Source organism: Leucoraja erinacea, chromosome 5 (assembly GCF_028641065.1).
Source record: "Leucoraja erinacea ecotype New England chromosome 5, Leri_hhj_1, whole genome shotgun sequence".
In the NCBI taxonomy this organism is placed as follows: domain Eukaryota; kingdom Metazoa; phylum Chordata; class Chondrichthyes; order Rajiformes; family Rajidae; genus Leucoraja; species Leucoraja erinaceus.
Genome location: NC_073381.1, coordinates 33829184 through 33848584, shown reverse-complemented (window position 1 = coordinate 33848584; position 19401 = coordinate 33829184). Strand labels below are relative to the sequence as shown.

General features: G+C 41.0%; 1 protein-coding gene across 4 annotated transcripts in view; it reads left to right on the top strand.

Moving 5' to 3' along the window:
* Nucleotides 1-19401, top strand: part of LOC129697109 (CYFIP-related Rac1 interactor A) — a 179644-nt gene that overhangs the window by 118011 nt on the left and 42232 nt on the right. For 2 of the 4 annotated variants that reach the window (XM_055635336.1, XM_055635339.1), the window contains exons 3-4: nucleotides 8527-8624; nucleotides 13412-13510. The gene's annotated coding sequence lies outside the window, so the exon portion shown is untranslated. The remainder of the gene's footprint in view (nucleotides 1-8526; nucleotides 8625-13411; nucleotides 13511-19401) is intronic. The other 2 variants (XM_055635337.1, XM_055635335.1) reach the window with 1 other exon arrangement.

Here is a 19401-nt window from a genome sequence, read left to right as displayed (position 1 = left end):
AGTGAGTGGCAAGAGGAAGTAGGTGAGGCAGGTAGAAAACAACAGTTAGAGGAATATGGGCATAGTACAGGCAAATGGGACTAGCTTAGGTGAGGTGTCTATGTCGGCATGGACGGGTTAAGTCGAAGAGCCGGTTTTCGTGCTGTATGATTCAGTGACTAACTGATAATTTATTTATTATTCTTGCACATTGTACATTTATTTTTCTGTATTGAGCATTAATGTGCCTGCAAAACTGCAGCAAGTAAGACATTTCCTTGTTCCAGTCTGACACTCTTGACACTTGATTTGACATCCTTCCTGCGGTGTAGTGACCAGAATTGCACACGGTACTGTAGCTGAGCACAGATCAGTGATATATAAAGTAGGAGCATAACTTCCTTGTTTTTGGACTCAATGCCTTGAAGGCCTGTTTCGAATATGCTGCCTTAACCACAATATTTAACTGCCCTGCCACCTTCTTAGGATCTTTGAGCTTGCACATGAAAGACACTCTGTTCCTCAATACTTCCTTGGACCTTACAATCATGGTGTAATCCTAGGTTAAAAGTACCAACAAGTAAATCATTTCACATTTGTCTGGCTACCATCAGAAACACTCCTGCAGCCTAAGATTACCCCTTAACTGTTTCAGTCTTATTTCACCCTTCTTCCACTCTCCTTGAGGATTACCCTCTACGAATATGTCAACCACAACACAAATCTTCGTGATCTGTGAGCTTGCACATGGAAAGACACTCTGTTCCTCAATACTTCCTTGGACCTTACAATCATGGTGTAATCCTAGGTTAAAAGTACCAACAAGTAAATCATTTCACATTTGTCTGGATTAAACTCCTCCTACCATTTTTCAGTCTATTTCACCAACACATCCACTCTCTCTGCAGCCTAAGATTACCCTCTACACTGTCAACAGCAACACAAATCTTAGCGTGATCTGTGAACTTACTGATCTTGATCTCTCTGGTGATCACTGCCTTCACCATCTGAACACAAAGGTCTTTTCAACTATCAGTATGAGAAATGTACTTAAATTCCTTGAGCCAAGTCAAATTTAGTCTCCGGTCACAGAAATGGAAAAGTTACAATGCAACCCTTTGCCATCCAGGACACAAATCAAATTATTGTTCCTTGGTAAGCAACACATGATTTGAAGATCTGAAGAGAATGAAATCTTTTTTTAGGCTAAGATAAACTCACTTAAAATTGAACAGATATTAAAAGTTTGTTAATGTCCAGAGATAATTTTATTTATCAAAGATCTCCATTGCTAACATTCTATAATTTCCATTTAAAACATTTTCTTGCATTTCATGATAAGGATTTTGGACAGCGATGACAAATACATCATTGTGTAATTATATTAGCACAGTAACATATTACTGCAGCAAAAATTGCTGATGTGATCCGTGCCTGATATTTAGCGGTATTCTCTGCCAACTGTTACATGCTAATGATTTATCAAAGTAATATCCGATATGCATTTGTATTAGGAATTATGTTACAAAGTATTACTTGATTTATGAATGAATATTGAATCATCTTTTTTCCAGTATTTATGTTAATTTTTGCCATTAAACGAAAAGATTGCTGTGAATTCCAACTATGCTATTAGATTTTTACAGACTATAACTGTAACCTGGCCTCATTGTGATATTTAATGCCTATCTGAAATTGGTATCTTTCCTTAAATAAGACATTCTCTAAATCTGCAATTCAAATTCAGAACTGTGGCCTATTGGATAATTCTAATCCACAGACAACTATAAATTGTACAGTGCGCAAGGTTGTACATATCTGTGGAAGGAGTGCATCACCTCGATCTTCACCCACCTTTTTGTTTATCAAGTGCTCCTTCTCTGGAAGAATTTGCAATTTCCTCTTTCACACGGTGGCTCAGAGAACCAGATTGGACAGAGTCATCTTTAATCTCAAAGGACTCCCAAAGACGAAAATAAATAGCCATGCAGAAATTTGTAGCATGCTACCAAGTATGCTGATGAACCATTTCTTAAAACATATTTGAAGATTAACTTATGGACCAAACTATTCTATTTCAGAATAGAAACATATTTCAGGACGCAGCATAAAATGCTGCAGAAAAAAAACTTTTTAGTTTTGTTGGTACTGCAATGTGTATCATTTACATGAACTGTTATATTAGGTTACAACTGAGCTGAGTAAGTCAGAATAAGAATATCGTAACTTGGTTTGGTTATGTGCTTGATTTAAATGCATAGCAAAACCCAATGCAGCAAATTCTTGGTTAAAGGTCCTGATTTAACAAGGTTTGATAGACTAATTGACCACAGATTTGAGATTTCATGACTGAAACATTGATTTAGTTAGGAATCTGAACAGACATATGTCAGCTGTTTAGACAGATGTATGGTATTAACAGTTTTAAACCAATGGGTGTGTGCCAATACTGAGAGCAATGCTTAAAGTTTAGGGAAGTCTGAATGCTGAAATACTTTAAAGTGAGTGGCGTGTCAATGATTTACGCAACATAGCACAGTACAGCACAGGAACAGACCCTGCGAACATAATGCCAAGTTAAACTGATCTCCTTTGCCTGCATGTGATCCATATCCCTCCATTCTCTGCTTATCCATGTGCCCATCTGAAAGCCTCTTAAATACCACGGCCGTATATCTGCCTCCACCACCACACCGAGCAGAGTGTTCTACGTACCAATCGCTTGGTGTGTTTAAAAAAAAACGTACCTCCTTTGAACTTTGTCCCTCTCACCATAAATGCCTCTACTCCTTGAAATTTGCAACCTGGGGCCAAAGGTTCTGGCTTCTACCCTTTCTAAAGTTATAAAGTCCTACGATGTGGAAGAGGTCCCTTCGGCCCATTCTGCTGAAGCCAACCAACATGTCCCATCAAGACTGGTGCCATCTGCCTGCATTTGTCCCATATTCCTCTAAACCTGTCATAGAGTGATACAGTGTGGAAACAGACCCTTCGGCCCAACTTGCCCACACCAGCCAACAATGTCCCAGCTACAGTACACTGGTCTCACTTGCCTACGCTTGGTCCATATCCCTCCAAACCTATCCTATCCATGTATCTGTCTAACTGTTTCTTAAACTATTGGGATAGTCCGAGCCTCAGCTACCTCCTCTGGCAGCTTGTTCCATACATCCACCACCCTTTGTGTGAAAAAGTTGCCCCTCAGATTCCTATTAAATCTTTTCCCCTTCACCTTGAACCTCTGGTCCTCGATTCCCCTACACTGGGCAAGAGACTCTGGTCATCCTATTCATATATCTGCCCAAATGTGTTTTAAATGTGATAGTACCTGCCAACTACTTCCTCTGGCAGCTGTTCCATATATCTACCACCATCTATGTTTTTTAAAAAAGTTGCTCATTAGCTTCCTTTTAAATCTTCTCCACCTTAAATCCATGTTCTCTGGTTGTCAATTTCCCCTACTCTGAGTAAAAGACTCTGTGCACTTATCCTATCTATTCCTCTCATCTTATACATCTCTATAAGATCTTCCCTCGTCCTCTAAGGAATAAAGTCCCAGCCTGCTCAACCGCTCCCTTAAACTCAGGCCCTCGAGTCCTGGCAATATCCTCGTAAATCTTCTCTTGCCAGCTTCGCAACATCTTATCTATAACAGGATGACCAATACTGAACGCTGTACTCTAAAGTGGCTTCACCAATATCTTGTACAACTGTAGCACAACCCAAGTATGTCTAACCACTTTGAAGGTTAAAGTGATCATACATAGGGACATTATGGGGACAGACGTTAGAAGCTGTGGAGGGAAGATCTCCAAAGGTCGGCCTGGGAAACGATGATCTAATATTCTAGGGGGAAATGACAGTTCAAAGAGAGGTGTGAGATGGAGAACTGGGGTTCAACCTTGGTAAGGTATAATTTGGCTAGAGTCATTAATTAATAGCACCACTCTTGTCATATGTTGGTGGGCAATGTTGGTGTTTCTCCTTGGAGAGTGGCATGTTAGATTCAGTGTAGGAGGAAAATCTTTGATGATCCATGTCAGGATGACAGTCTAAGTTGACAATAGACAATAGATGCAGGAGTAGGCCATTTGGCCCTTCGAGCCAGCACCGCCATTCAATGTGATCATGGCAGATCATCCCCAATCAGTACCCCGTTCCTGCCTTCTCCCCATATCCCCTGACTCCGCTATTTTTAAGAGCCCTATCTAGCTCTCTCTTGAAAGCATCCACAGAACCTGCCTCCGCTGCCCTCTGAGGCAGAGAATTCCACAGACTCACCACTCTCTGTGAAAAAAAGTGTTTCCTCATCTCCGTTCTAAATGGTTTACTCCTTATTCTTAAACTGTGGCCCCTGGTTCTGGACTCCGCCAACATCGGGAACATGTTTCCTGCCTCTAGCGTGTCCAAGCCCTTAATAATCTTATATGTTTCAATGAGATATCCTCTCATCCTTCTGAACTCCAGAGTGTACAAATATTGAGAAAACTATTTTTTGTCAGTCTTACTAGCTTTCTGCAGGTAGACCTCTGCATATGATGGGTATACTAAAGTAACAGTTAGCATGTTTGTTAAGGTTTGGAGGAATGGGTCTGATGAAACCACTGGAAATCAGCATCTGCTTTATTGTCCATTTTGTGCATGACAACTCAGAGGTACAACAGCATAATTGCATTTTTTTCCCACCAAAAATTTGAATTCAGAGGATTTAATTTTGGTATAGCTGCCCCAGGTAAACTTATTTGAAGCTAATATGGACTGACTGTGATGGCAACTTGATTTCTGGAATAAATGGGCATGTTGAATGTTGAATACACGGAGAGCTGCTGGTGGATCTCTATGGGACAGATAGGCGAAGTGTGTTCAGGTGAAGGGCAAGACCCATAATGTTGACTGTCCATTTCTTTCTACAGATGTTGCCTGACCCACTGAGATCTTCCAGCAGCTCTCTCTTTTTTCAGATTCCAGCCTTGACAGTCTTGTGTGCCTCCTTGTAGTACTTACATTTGGCATTGGATATTTTGGTCTATTTTAAAAAGTTCAGGTGGATTACAAATGTCTCAAAAAACATTTTCCAGCTGGGCTGGAAATGAGGGCAGTAATGAGCTCTGCCCTCTTAATACTGGAGAGGCTTTTGATATGTCAAATACATCTACAATTAGACATTCATTAAGAAAGGTTTACAGATGACCTGCATGCAAAACACTGAGCCCTTAACCTCAAACTAATGAAAATTGTGTAATGAGGAGCAATTTTATTCAATACTTAAAATAATTAAATAGTTGGTTCACCGTTGCCAAAACTGGGTCTGATAAAAGAGCTGGAAATTAACATTTGTGCTGTTCCTATGTTGTGCATAACAACATAATTAAAGATTTAGAGGCATTTTCTAATTGCAAACAGCCACTTTGGACAGGTGGAGCGAAGGACAGACTACTTTTCATGGCAGAAAATAACAAATTTAACATCTGCTGCCAGTTTGAATAAATAAGGGAAAATGCCATTTATTCCTTCAATGGACATTCATAAAACTAAGCTTAGCTAATTGTTTTTGGTCTCATTTATACCTAGAGTGATAATCACTACTCGGCTAATAGTAAATTAGTATTTGAATGGCATGGCTTAACTTATTTGTCATCAACTAGTGCTGTCTTATTGTTAAGGTTTGCTGCATGATGACAGTTCTTTGAGATGTGTACATAGGATATTAAGCAGGATGGCCAAAGGTCTAGTCAAAGAGAAAAGTAAGGAAAATGCACAAATAAAGACAGAAATGTCCTGGAGGTTAGAAATATGGCAACTGAAACCTCAACAATTGATCATGCAGAGAAATAATTCAAAGATTAGCAAGAGGCCATAATTCAAGGAGTGTCAAGGAGGATTATTAGATTGAAGAGGAGTACAGAAATGGGGAATCATGGAAGGATTTAGTTCAAGTTCACGTTTATTGTCATGTGTCCCTGATAGGACAATGAAACTCTTGCTTTGCTTCAGCACACAGAACATAATAGGCATTGACTACAAAACACATGAATAAATAAACTGATAAAGTGCAAAAAGACAGATAATGGGTTATTAATGTTCAGAGTTTTGTCCGATCCAGGTTTAATAGCCTGGTGGCTGTGGGGAAGTAGCTATTCCTGAACCTGGTCGTTGCAGTCTTCAGGCTCCTGTACCTTCTACCTGAAGGTAGCAGGGAGATGAGTGTACGGCCAGGATGGTGTGGGTCTTTGATGATACTGCCAGCCTTTTTGAGGCAGCGACTTCGATACATCCCCTCGATGGAAGGAAGGTCAGAGCCGATGATGGACTGGGCAGTGTTTACAACTTTTTGTAGTCTCTTCCTCTCCAGGGCACTCAAGTTGCCGAACCAAGCCACGATGCAACCGGTCAGTATGCTCACGACTGTGCACCTGTAGAAGTTAGAGAGAGTCTTCCTTGACAATCCGACTCTCCGTAATCTTCTCGGGAAGTAGAGGCGCTGAAGAGCTTTTTTGTGTCTGACACATTTCCACCAATACGAACAGACTGTGATCTGTGGATGAGGAAGTTGAGGATCCAATTGCAGAGAGATGCGCAGAGACCCAGTTCTGCGAGTTTGGTAACCAGCTTGGAGGGGATGATAGTGTTAAATGCCGAGCTGTAATCAATGACAGCTTGACATATGAGTTTTTGTTGTCCAAGTGGTCCAGAGCGGAGTGGAGGGCCAGCGAGATTGCATCCACCGTTGATCTGTTGTGGCAGTAAGCAAACTGCAGTGGGTCCAGGTTTTTGTCGAGGTAGGAGTTGATTTTCGCCATGATCAACCTCTCAAAGTACTTCATCACCACAGGCGTTAGTGCCACTGGTCGATAGTCATTGAGGCATGTCACCTTACTATTCTTGGGCACTGGAATAATTGATGCCCTTTTGAAGCAGGTGGGAACCTCAGACCTCAGAAGTGACAGGTTGAAAATGTCCGTAAAATCTCCAGCCAGTTGTTCCGCACAGGTTTTTAGAACACGACCAGGTATAACATCAGGTCCAGGTGCTTTTCGGGGGTTCACCCCTCTAAAGAATTTCCTGATGTCGGCCTCTGTGACTGAGACTGAGATACTGTCACAGCGAATGGGGGCTCGGGAAGGCACATCTGTATTCTCCCTATCAAAGCGTGCGTAAAACGCATTGAGCTCATCAGGGAGTGATGTTTCGCAGACATTCGAGCTGCCTCCTGGTTTCGCCTTGTAGGAGGTGATTGCATTCAGGCCCCGCCACAGCTGCCGAACATCTGTCTCATCCACCAGCTTGGAGCAGAAGTCCCTTTTAGCCTTTTTGATGGCCTTACCAAGGTCGTATCTGGACTTCTTGTAGACCACTGTATCATCGGACATGAATGCCCGGTGTCTGGTCTTCAGAAGAGTGCGGATCCCAAAGTTCATCCAAGGTTTCTGATTGGGAAACACTCGGAAGGTTTTGATGGGGATGCAGTCCTCCACACATTTCTTAATGAAGTCTGTAACGACTGTGGCGTATTCGTTCAAGTCCGTTGCCGAGTTCTTGAACATTTCCCAGTCTACAGACTCCAAACAGTTCTGGAGTTGTTCCTCCCCCCCCCCCCCCCCCCCCCCCCCGACCAGCTCTGTAATTTAAAGTTATTGGTATGCATTTTTAAACACGGCCATGCTTAACCAGAAACCATTGTAGGTTGGAAAACAGAAGGATGCTGAGTAAACAGAGTGCATTTCTGGAAAAAAGACTAGCGTGAAGGCAACAAAGTTTTGGATTACCTCAACTGTAGGCTGAAAGGAGCATGGGAGGCTACGAGGAGTGTGTAAGATAGACAAGTCTTGAAGTAGCAAAGGCATGGATGAGGATCTCAGGAGCAGGCCTCTCTCTGCCATTAAATACGATAATGGCCGATATATGCCAGCCTCCTCTGATGCCAATTCCCCATTACCCTAAATTTTTCTATCTTTTAAATATTTAGCTATCAACTTGTCATATACCTTATGGAAACCTAAATACGCTGCACCTACAGGTACCGCTCTATATCACTGTCCCTGTCGTATCCTCAACAAATTGTAGCAAATTTGTCAGATTTCACAAACCCATGTCGACTAGGTTTGACCATATTCAACTCTCCTATATTATTGGTTATTACCTCATTGATTGTTGACTCTAGCATCTTACATGTTAAACTAACTGGCCTATAGTTCTCCACCTTCTGTTTTAACCAAGGGAATCACATTGGCCTTGATTTTAAAAAGATGGAAGCTTGTGGCATGGATTTGAGTTAACAAGCTATTTGGTTCAAATATGACACAGTGGTTGCATAAGATCTGGTTCCGTTTCAGAGTATTGCCAAGGAGAGGAATCGAGTCTCTACTTGATGGTTAGAGTATAAATTAAATAGCCCAATTCATTAAATGACACTGACAAAAGTATCAGTTTTTGTTGTTACATGAAGAGTGGTTGGAATCTTGTATAACCAAAGGATTTTGTTTTGCAGAATTTGAGAACATTGTTTACCCGTGTCTAACAGCACTTTATTTTCGATTGTATTAATAGGACACCACTGTGAGGTTCTGATGCACTAAAGCAGCACGACATAACTGGGTAACAGAAAGAAGCTGCTTTCTCCAGAGCTGTGGGAGGGTAGGTGAAATGTATGTTTTTTTGTGTGTGTGTAAGCTGTTAGTGTAAAGCTGCATTTGGATCTTACTGTTTTCCACCTGGCCACACTGGATATCTGTATCTGAAGCATGATTTTACAGGATACTCTGTTGCGTGGAACGACAGATGCCTATCTGGCATGCTATGTACATAATTACCAACTCGCCCCCGATCTTGCACTCGAATATGTGTGCAGCAGGCTATGATACCCTTGCCACCTGCTTACCCATTTGTGAATCCCGACTGTTATCTCCAACTATTATCTCAATTGATGGCTGAGTAAATACGCACGTTTAAACCGTCGAAAAGAGATTTTGTTTTTAAAAGGCTTCGCTTTTGTTCCAAGGATTGTCTTTCTGCGAATGCCACTAATTTGCACATTCGGCAGTCTGTGATGCACAAACATAATTTCTTTCAGTAAAGCATCTGTTTTCTACAATGTTTAATTTTATTTGTGGAGGGAGCTGGACAATTATTCAACATCTCTTATAACCATATAACATATAACCATATAACAATTACAGCACGGAAACAGGCCATCTCGGCCCTACAAGTCCGTGCCGAACAAATTTTTTTTTCCCCTTAGTCCCACCTGCCTGCACTCGTACCATAACCCTCCATTCCCTTCTCATCCATATGCCTATCCAATTTATTTTTAAATGATACCAATGAACCTGCCTCCACCACTTCCACTGGAAGCTCATTCCACACCGCTACCACTCTCTGAGTAAAGAAGTTCCCCCTCATATTACCCTTAAACTTCTGTCCCTTAATTCTGAAGTCATGTCCTCTTGTTTGAATCTTCCCTATTCTCAAAGGATTCTTAGGTGTGAATTTACAAAGAAGAATGCTTGCAAAGCACAGTTGATGTGTGTGTTTATTCTGTACAAACAGCACACGTTCTTTCTTGTTGCATGGGTACTGCAACTACATCTGAACTGCAGGCATTGAAGTGGGAAACATTCACATTGTATGTTAGCAGAAAATGGAACCAAGCAATTTGTCCTATAGTGTACAATCGTCCTTGTATGACCGGATGCAACATCAGTTTACATAAGCTTTCATCAAACAATTTTTTTTAAAGTTTCCTCCTCTTCAGCAGGCAACTAAGAATCCTTTTGAAGACTATGATTGGTCTTTGATCATTGCACTATTTAGCATGGCTAGTCTCTACTTTACTTTAGATGGCTAAAATTATGGATTATACATATTTATAACTGACCTATGAAAAGGATGGAGACACATCACAAATGTTTAAGTTGTAGTTATGAGAGAAGACTCAGGATTTTTTCTAATGAAAAGAGAATGTTAAAAGAGGCCAAATGATGGGTTTCTAAAACTTCAGAGTGCAAGCAATAATACATTGTGGTGAGAGACACAAAAACGGGAGTAACTCAGCGGGACAGGCAACATCTGTGGAGAGAAGGAATGGGTGACGTTTCGGGACGAGACCCTTCTGCATTGTGATGGTCTGACAGACCATATCAAGACTGTTTGGGCTCAGCATATTTACCAGTAAAACCCAGGAAATTGTGGTAGAAAAGTTTTACACAAATAGGGATTAACAAGGAGGCCACGAAGCTACCTAAGAGAAAATTGGCTAGAGTTTTTAAAAGAAGAGATGTGAAAGGAATTGCAGAATTGAGATTAGAATGTTTTGGCTCTAATTGAAGAATCAACATAATTGTGTTGAATGGACCAATTGTTTGTCATTTGATGATTTTAAATGCTACACTCATTTGAAAAAAATTCTAAAAAAACATTTCCTTCCTTTGCTGTCCCTTTGCCTATCATCCCTTATTTTATTTTCTGTAATAAGCAATTTATTTCTTGTTTTCTTGGTAATTGCATTATTATTCAGCCTCTCCATATGCTCAGTGCCTTCCTGAGCCCCTATTCGCTGTGATGGTATTTCGGTCACAGTCACGGAGGCCGACCTCAGAAGATCCTTCAGAGGGGTGAACCCTCGGAAAGCGCCTGGACCTGATACCCGGGCGTGTTTAAAAAACCTGTGCGGGCCAACTGGCTGGAGTGTTTATGGACATTTTCAACCTCTCACTTCTGAGGTCTGAGGTTCCCACCTGCTTCAAAAAACCTGCATTTAATACCGGTGCCCAAGAATAGCAAGGTGACGTGCCTCATGACTATCGACCAGTGGCACTAATGTCTGTGGTGATGAAGTGCTTTGAGAGGCTGATCATGGCACAAATCAACTCGTACCTCGACCAAAACCTGGACCCACTGCAGTTTGCTTAGCGCCACAACAGATGCAATCTCACTGGCTTTCTACTCTGCTCCGGACCACTTGGACAACAAAAACTCATATGTCAGGCTGTTATTCATTGACTACAGCTCGGCAATTAATACCATCATCCCCTCCAAGCTGGTTACCAAGCTCTCAGATCTGGGTCTCTGCGTTGTGGGACGTATCACTGATGGGGACGAGTCAGAGTATAGAAGTGAGATCGACCGATTGACCAAATGGTGCCAGCACAATAACCTGGCTCTCAACACCAGCAAAACCAAGGAACTGATTGTGGACTTTGGAAGGGGTAGGATGGGGACCCACAGTCCCGTTTATATCAACAGGTCGATAGTGGAAAGGGCCAAGAACTTCAAATTCTGGGTTGCCTGGGTTTCAACAACTAAGTTACCGAGAGATAGGTTGAATAAGTTAGGTCTTTATTCTCTGGAGCGCAGAAGGTTAAGGGGGGACCTGATAGAGGTCTTTAAAATGATGAGAGGGATAGACAGAGTTGATGTGGACAAGCTTTTCCCTTTGAGAATAGGGAAGATTCAAACAAGAGGACATGACTTCAGAATTAAGGGACAGAAGTTTAGGGGTAATATGAGGGGGAACTTCTTTACTCAGAGAGTGGTAGCGGTGTGGAATGAGCTTCCAGTGGAAGTGGTGGAGGCAGGTTCATTGGTATCATTTAAAAATAAATTGGATAGGCATATGGATGAGAAGGGAATGGAGGGTTATGGTATGAGTGCAGGCAGGTGGGACTAAGGGGAAAAAAAAAATTGTTCGGCACGGACTTGTAGGGCCGAGATGGCCTGTTTCCGTGCTGTAATTGTTATATGGTTATATGGTTAAATTCCTGGGCGTGCATATTTCCAAAGATCTCTCCTGGTCCCAGAACACTGATGCATTTATAAAGAAAGCACATCAGCGCCTCTACTTCCTGAGAGGATTATGGAGAGTCGGTATGTCAAGGAGGACTCTCTCGAACCTCTACAGGTGCACAGTGGAGAGCATGCCGACCGGTTGCATCGTGGCTTGGTTCAGCAACTTGAGCGTCCAGGAGTGGAAAAGGCTGCAAAAAGTTGTAAACACTGCCCTGTCCATCATCGGCTCTGACCTCCCTACCATCGAGTGGATCTATCGCAGTCACTGCCTCAAAAAGGCTGCCAACATCATCAAGGACCTACACCATCCTGGCTACCCACTCATCTCTCTGCTGCCATCAGGTAGAAGTTACAGCAGCCTGAAATCTGGAACATCCAGGTTCAGGAACAGCTGCTTCCCCACAGTCATCAGACTATTAAACACAACTTCAAACAAACTCTGAACCACAACAGCATATTGCACTTTATCTCTTTATTTAGGTGTGTATATATATATATTATGGTATATGGACTGATCTGTTCTGTATTTATGCCTACAATATTCTGTTGTGCTGCAGCAAAGCAAGAATTTCATTGTCCTATCTGGGACACATGACAATAAACTCTTGACTTGACTTGAAATCTGCCTTATTTTATACTGTGAATGTTTTGATTGGAAATTTAAAATTTCCACAGTTATGTACACTGTGTTATTTCCTGCCAATTTTATCCACTTGCCCCTGTTCCTGAATTCCCATTTTGCTTTAGAGGAAGTTGCTCTTCTGTATTGAAAAGTAACCTTTGCACAACTAGGACTTTGGTTTGTGCTTCAGTGTGTTTTACTCACATGCCCTCACATGAGGGCAATATGTATTCATTTCAAGATTTTCAGAAACCTGGAGCTGGAGTTGAAGCAATTTTTGTTTCAACTTCAACTCTGGAAACCTGAGACCAGTTCAGGATTAAGTATATGATGCTAATACCCTGAAAAGTTGATCTCTGTATCTTTAGCTATTAATCCAGTAATCAATTGGAACCCCTAGTCAAGCACCCATCATTACTTCTGTATACTGATGGTGAAAAAATTGCAACTGTATATCAAACTGATTTCTCTTTACCAATAGAACAACTCTGGAGATTAGTTTAAAATCCAGTTAATGTGTGTATGCAAAATGATTTCTGAACAGATCACATTTTCCAAGATATTAAGATGCAAAAGTATGTGTAGGATGGAACTGCAGATGCTGGTTTGCACTGAAGATGGACACAAAATGCTGGATGTGTAAAAGATGTGTAATTTATATGTATTTTCTATTAAATTGCGTGCTTGGTAATGTATTTTCTATTAAATTGCGTGCTTGGTAAAATTCTCAAAATGAATTGACTGTTCTCTTAGTAAAAGTCCTCCAGAAAAATATCAGACATTGTTAACCAAGAACTAATACACAAATCTATACTGACCTCTGGTAGTCAAGTCTGGTACCACAGCCTGTTGCAGAAACATTTTGGAGATCAAGTTGAATGTGAATCACTTATTTTACACAGAACCTGTTGCAGCTAAAATTGATGTTTCTTTCAGCACACCAATTTTTAAAATGTACTATTTTCCATGACATTTCACACAAATTGTACACTTTACTTGAATTGTTCTGCTTATTTTTTCTCTTAGTTCCTGTTATCTTTCTATCCACGGACCCATTTCACTGAAGTTCAGCAACCAAAGAAGTTTTACCCATTCTGTCACCGCTATTGCTGTGACCAGCTTCGGGTAAGTAAATGAATGATCATAATGATATATCAGAAATTCAATGTAATACTGTCACTAGTGCTGCAAACTTGCATTCTATTTTGTATGCTCAGGGGTGCTGCCTTGTTGAAAATAAAAATAAGCTACTCTTTATTAAAACATTTCTGAAAATCTATTTGTGATGTATCATATTATTTTGTAAATTTGCCAAAATGCCAAGTTAGTCTTTATTCTCAAGCTTAACATTCCATCAAACCAAATAGAAATGTTTGCTTCATGTTCGAAGACAACCTTAAATCATTGATGGTGTAGCCACTTTGCATTATCTCTCAACCTGCCAGATGTAATGATTTTCTCAATTATGTGCTCTAATTGGGAAAAAAAGTTGTTTACAATTCTAATGCTATTAGGAGGGGACGAGAAGCAGAGTGAATTACAGAATACAAATATATTTAACATTCCAACATTGTAAATTTCAGGAGTCAAGTGTGAGAATTATCCTGGATTGTATTCAAGCCTTAAACCCATTTCAAAGTTGGTGTTTATTGTGTGCTATTTCGAGTCCAGGAGTTATACAGCATAGAAACAGGCCCTTCAGTTCACTGCCTATGCTGACCATCATTCCTTCCTATGCTAATACCACTTTCCTGTATTAATTCCATATCTTCTATGTATCACTCATTCAAGTACGTGTCCAGATGTCTCTTAAATGCTGTTAGTTCCTGTCTGCGCCACCTCCTCTCTCATTCCAGATACCGACTACCCTTTGTGTGACCAATTTACTCCCCTTTAAACATCCTCCCTCTCATCTTAAAACTTCCCCCTCCAAGTTTAGACACCCCTATCATGGAAAATAGACACTAGCTATCTAGCCTACATATGCTTCTTGTATGTCACCTCTTGGCCACCTCCATTTCAAGGAAAACAGGCCCATCTTGTCCAATCTCTCCTAATTCAAGCTCTTCAATCTGGGCAACATGCTTGTGAAACTTTTCTGCTCTCCCGCTAGCTTAATCATATTCTTGTTATATATAGTATGGTGACCAGAACTGCACATAATACTCCAAGTGTAGTTTAACCAACGTTTCTTCGTACAACTGAAACAAGTCATCCTGACTCTTATACCCGATGCCTCAGTCAATGAAGGCAAACCTGCCTCACTGCCGTGTCTGCCAGTGTTCCCAATTTCAGGGAACTATACTTGTCATCCATGTTCCCCTGTTGAGTAAGACTCCCCAGGGCCCTGCTCTTCGCTGTGTATATCCTGCCCTTGTTTAACTTCCCAACTACTTATTAGCTTCCAAATTGATTGTAACATTGTGTTGTAGAATGTTACTTTTTATACCATTTGTATAAGTAGTCTATTATTATTTTTTAATGAAATGAAGTGCAAAGTGTTTAACATAACATTATGTGAAAAATGCATGGATATTTGTAACTAAATGGAATAGTAAACTGTAGTCCTCTATTAAGTTGTCATGCCTCTCCTGCTGCCACAAGCCTCCTTTTCTTTGCCATTGGTGTGATCCAGCACAATGAACGACTTGTGGGCCGGTCCCACTTACGCAACTTTTTCGGTGACTGCCAGTACCTGTCATAGGTGGTTGCAGGTCATACCTTGTTCTGGTCACCGCTGGATTTTCAACATGTTGAACATTTTCAGCGAGCTGCAATGACCTATGACGGATGCCGGCAGTCGCCAAAAAAGTTGAGTAAGTGGGACAGGCCCATTACAGTCTGAGTGAAACGGTGCATCTGCCATGCATTTTACAACTGTTCTAAGCTAGTCAGCTTCTTCCTTTAATCCAATCGCTATTGCAGCTGTCATTATAAAATAGGTCCCCTAGTTTCTGTGGATAGAGGAGAGTTAAAACTTTTGAGCTCCTAGCACTTAAACAGGACACGTGCTAGCAGAGAGTATATAACTGAGATGACTGCAATTTAACCTTGCATTTAGTTGCAAATCATATGAATTTTTTAAAATTTGCAATTTATTTCATTAAAAATCAAGAATACATGGCAGATTCTTCTTTTCAAAGGTTAAATTATACCATTATATTCAAAAACTGGGAAAAGTGTCACTTTTTTCACCATTGAATGCAAAAATAAGTGTTCTGTATTTTCAAATTTCGGAGGTACAAGAGCATGTTATAAGGTCCATTGAACCTGTTTTCCCATCAGGCCGATAAATTCTAATCAGCCATGTAATGACAACTTTTCCAGCCAAATGCCCATATCCTTTTATTTCCCTAGAGTTGCGAAATAGGATAAAGTAATGAGATAATAAAGCAAGATCAACTTTCTCTGAAGTGTTCAAGAAATCAAATGACCTAAATTTAGCCAATTCCAGAGAGGCCTATTTCCTCTTGGTAATGTTGCTCTATATTTAAAACTATTCCTGCACCTATTAATAAACATACAATATCTTTCTCTCAGCTAGTGACTATCTGTGTCATTCTGTTCCCATAAGATTGCTGATATAATTTATGGTATCTAATTTCAATTGAGAATATGTTTAAGAAAGAACTGCAGATGCTGGTAAACGTAGACAAAAAAATGCTGGAGAAACTCAACGGGTGAGGCAGCATCTAAGGAGAGAAGGAATTGGCAATGTTTTTGGGTCGAGACCCTTCGTCAGACTGATGTCAGGGGAGGGGGCAGGACAAACAAAGAATGTATGCGGAGACAGTGGGACTAGTAGGAGAAGTGGAAAGGTGGGGGGGGGAGGGATGAAGAGAGAGAGCAAGGGCTACCTGAAGTTTGAGGTCAACGTTCTTACCGCTGGAGTGTAAACTACCCAAGCGAAATATGAGGTGCTGTTCCTCCAATTTGCACTGGGCCTCACTCTGGCAATGGAGGAGGCCTAGGAGAGAAAGGTCAGATTGGGAATGGGAGGGGAAGTTGAAGTGCTGGGCTACTGGAAGATCAGCTTGGTTAAGATGGACTGAGCGGAGGTGTTCAGCGAAACGGTCGCCGAGCTTGCGCTTGGTCTCGCCGATGTAGAGAAGTTGACACATGGAACAGCGGATGCAGTAGATGAGGTTGAAGGAGATACAAGTAAACCTCTGCCTCACCTGGAAAGACTGTTTGGGACCTTGGATGGAGTCGAGGGGAGAGGTAAAGAAACAGGTGTTGCATCTCCTGCGTGAGAGCCTCATCTATAATGGAAGAGGGGAACCCCTGTTCCCTAAAGAATGAGGACATGTCCAATGCCCTGGTATGAAAAACCTCGTCCTGGGCGCAGATGTGGTGTAGATGGAGGAATTGGGCGTAGGGGATAGAGTCTTTACTCTATCCCCTACTCCCAATCCAAATACTTTGAATTATTAAAATGCCATGAGGCTTTTGCTGACAGATTGTGTGTCTGCAGCCTATCCCTTCTTTGTGACTCCTGGCACTCAGCTAATTTCCAATCACGTCATAAGAAACAGAGAGATAGTAGCTGGAGTAGGTTATCTGGTCCTGATCTTTACATCAACGTTCTTGCCTTTGCCATTCAGATATCCTATGATTCACATAATCTGCCAAAATCAACCAATCTATGCTTTGGTTGAACTTGTTGCCTGAATCTTTACTGCTCTTTAAACATTGAGAATTTCAACGATTCACCTCCTTATCCCCATCCTATCACATATTCTGAGACCTTAGCCTCTGCTTCCAGACCCCGTAACAGGGCAAACAACTGCATCCAACCAATCATTCTTATCCTGTAATAATTTTGTAAGTTTCAATGTGATCACCTCTCATATTTTTAAACCTCAGAGAATGCTTGCCCAGTCTACTTTATCTCTTCTCATAACTTGCGAAACCTGATATCTCTGGAACAAGAGATTCTTGTGAATCTTTGCTGCACTTCCACTTTTGGAGAAGGAGACTAAAACTGTATACAATGCTCTGTGCATGATTTCATAAACCCGATACAATTTCACTAAGATAGCTTTAATCAGATCTTCTAATAATAGAGGCAATACATTTTGTCTTCCCACTCACTGCATGCTAACCTTCAGGGAGTTGTGAAGTTCGGGGAGTTTGAACATCAACACCATGCCATCTCTTACCATTTAACAAATGTTGTGCATTTTGGTTACACAGAGAAACGACTAACCATATATTTTCTAAAATACGCTGTGCCTGCAAATGGTCTTGCCCTCCAGCAGGTTTGCCTGTACCCCTTGAATCTTCTCTACATCTGCTCCCTACATTTATTCCCAATCAGTTTTGTGTAATCAACAAGATATGAAATACAACATTTTGTCCCGTGAGTGAAATCAATGATTTAGATTGTGATTAGCTGGGACATAAGCACTGATCCCAGTGTTATCCACTTGTCACAGTCTGTCAGCCTGAGAAAAACTAATTATTCTTATTCTTTTCTTTTGTCTGATAACCATTTCAGTTCAATATATTGAAACATATAAGATTATTAAGGGATTGGACACGCTAGAGGCAGGAAACATGTTCCCGATGTTGGGGGAGTCCAGAACCAGGGGCCACAGTTTAAGAATACAGGGTAGGCTATTTTGAACCGAGATGAGGAAAAACTTTTTCACCCAGAGAGTTGTGAATCTGTGGAATTCTCTGCCCTTGAAGGCAGTGGAGGCTGATTCTCTGGATGCTTTCAAGAGAGAGTTAGATGGAGCTCTTAAAGATAGCGGAGTCAAGGGATATGGGGAGGCAGGAACGGGGTACTGATTGTGGATGATCAGCGTGATCACAGTGAATGGTGGTGCTGGCTCGAAGGGCCGAATGGCCTACTCGTGCAGCTATTGTCTATTGTCTATTATTGATCAATATATTAACTCTAATCTTGTTGACCAGTCGGTACAATAGTTAAATCAACAAAAAATAATATGCCAATGGCAAGCATTATCAAATTCATTCTCTGGCATTTCTCCACATTTCTTCGCAATTATTTCATGTACTTCTTCAAACAGATTAACCTACTCGCTGTTTACAAATTGTGCTTGCTTCCTATCAATTAACAAAAAATAAGGTTTAACTCTCCTTGGAGATGGAAATCTCTAATAATTTCTGGTGATAGATGTTAAACTGCTGCTAAATATTCCAAGGATTTATTTTCTCACTCACTCGTTATTAAAAAGCAGAGTATAAATCCTCCACAGGTGACTGCGAGGCTCCATTCCCATAAACTGTTCGTAACCCAAGACGGAAATGCAGTTACAAACCGTGCTTCCTTTAGGCAGAAGATTACTGTAATACTATTTTCTGTGTGCTTAAGCAAAGCAAGAATTTCATTTTCCTATACAGGGACACATGACAATAAACTCACTTGAACTTGAACTTGAACTAATTCTGCTGCATCTAAATGCTTGTTCCTATTTACTGGGTGTACATGTCGGATGTTTGTAAGCTGGGGAGGACCTGTCATATGCATAAATGTCCAATCTAAGGGAACTGTTTCTAGATCAAAGGAACCGTGATTATCTTGAGCATCTGCAGTGCTATTGCATTCTCCCGTTAAAATCATGGAATTCAAATGATTTGATCCAGAGGATCTGTTTTTTTAAAATCATGGTCTACTGGATTTTGCTGTGTGCTTGTCCCTTCCTCTTCACTAATAATACAAACAGCAAATAAAAAAAAACATTGGATGTTTTTCATCAGTTGCTGTTAACTGAGGAAAATTGACATCTGTGCATCAAAAAACCATCTTACGCTCATCCCGAGAAAGTGGGTTTGGAAGGGACTTTGGTTTACAGTCTGTTGCAAGGTATGGCACATCTTATAAGAACATTTCCCCAGCAACAATAACGTGGGATGAGAAATTCTGACAACTAACAGTGTTAAAAGTTTCAAAGGTCTTTTATTGTCACGTGTACAGGGCTCTCGCTTAAGTTTTTTTTCCCTGTTGCCAGCCGGGCAACCGTGGCAGCTTTTTAGGTTGCCAAATG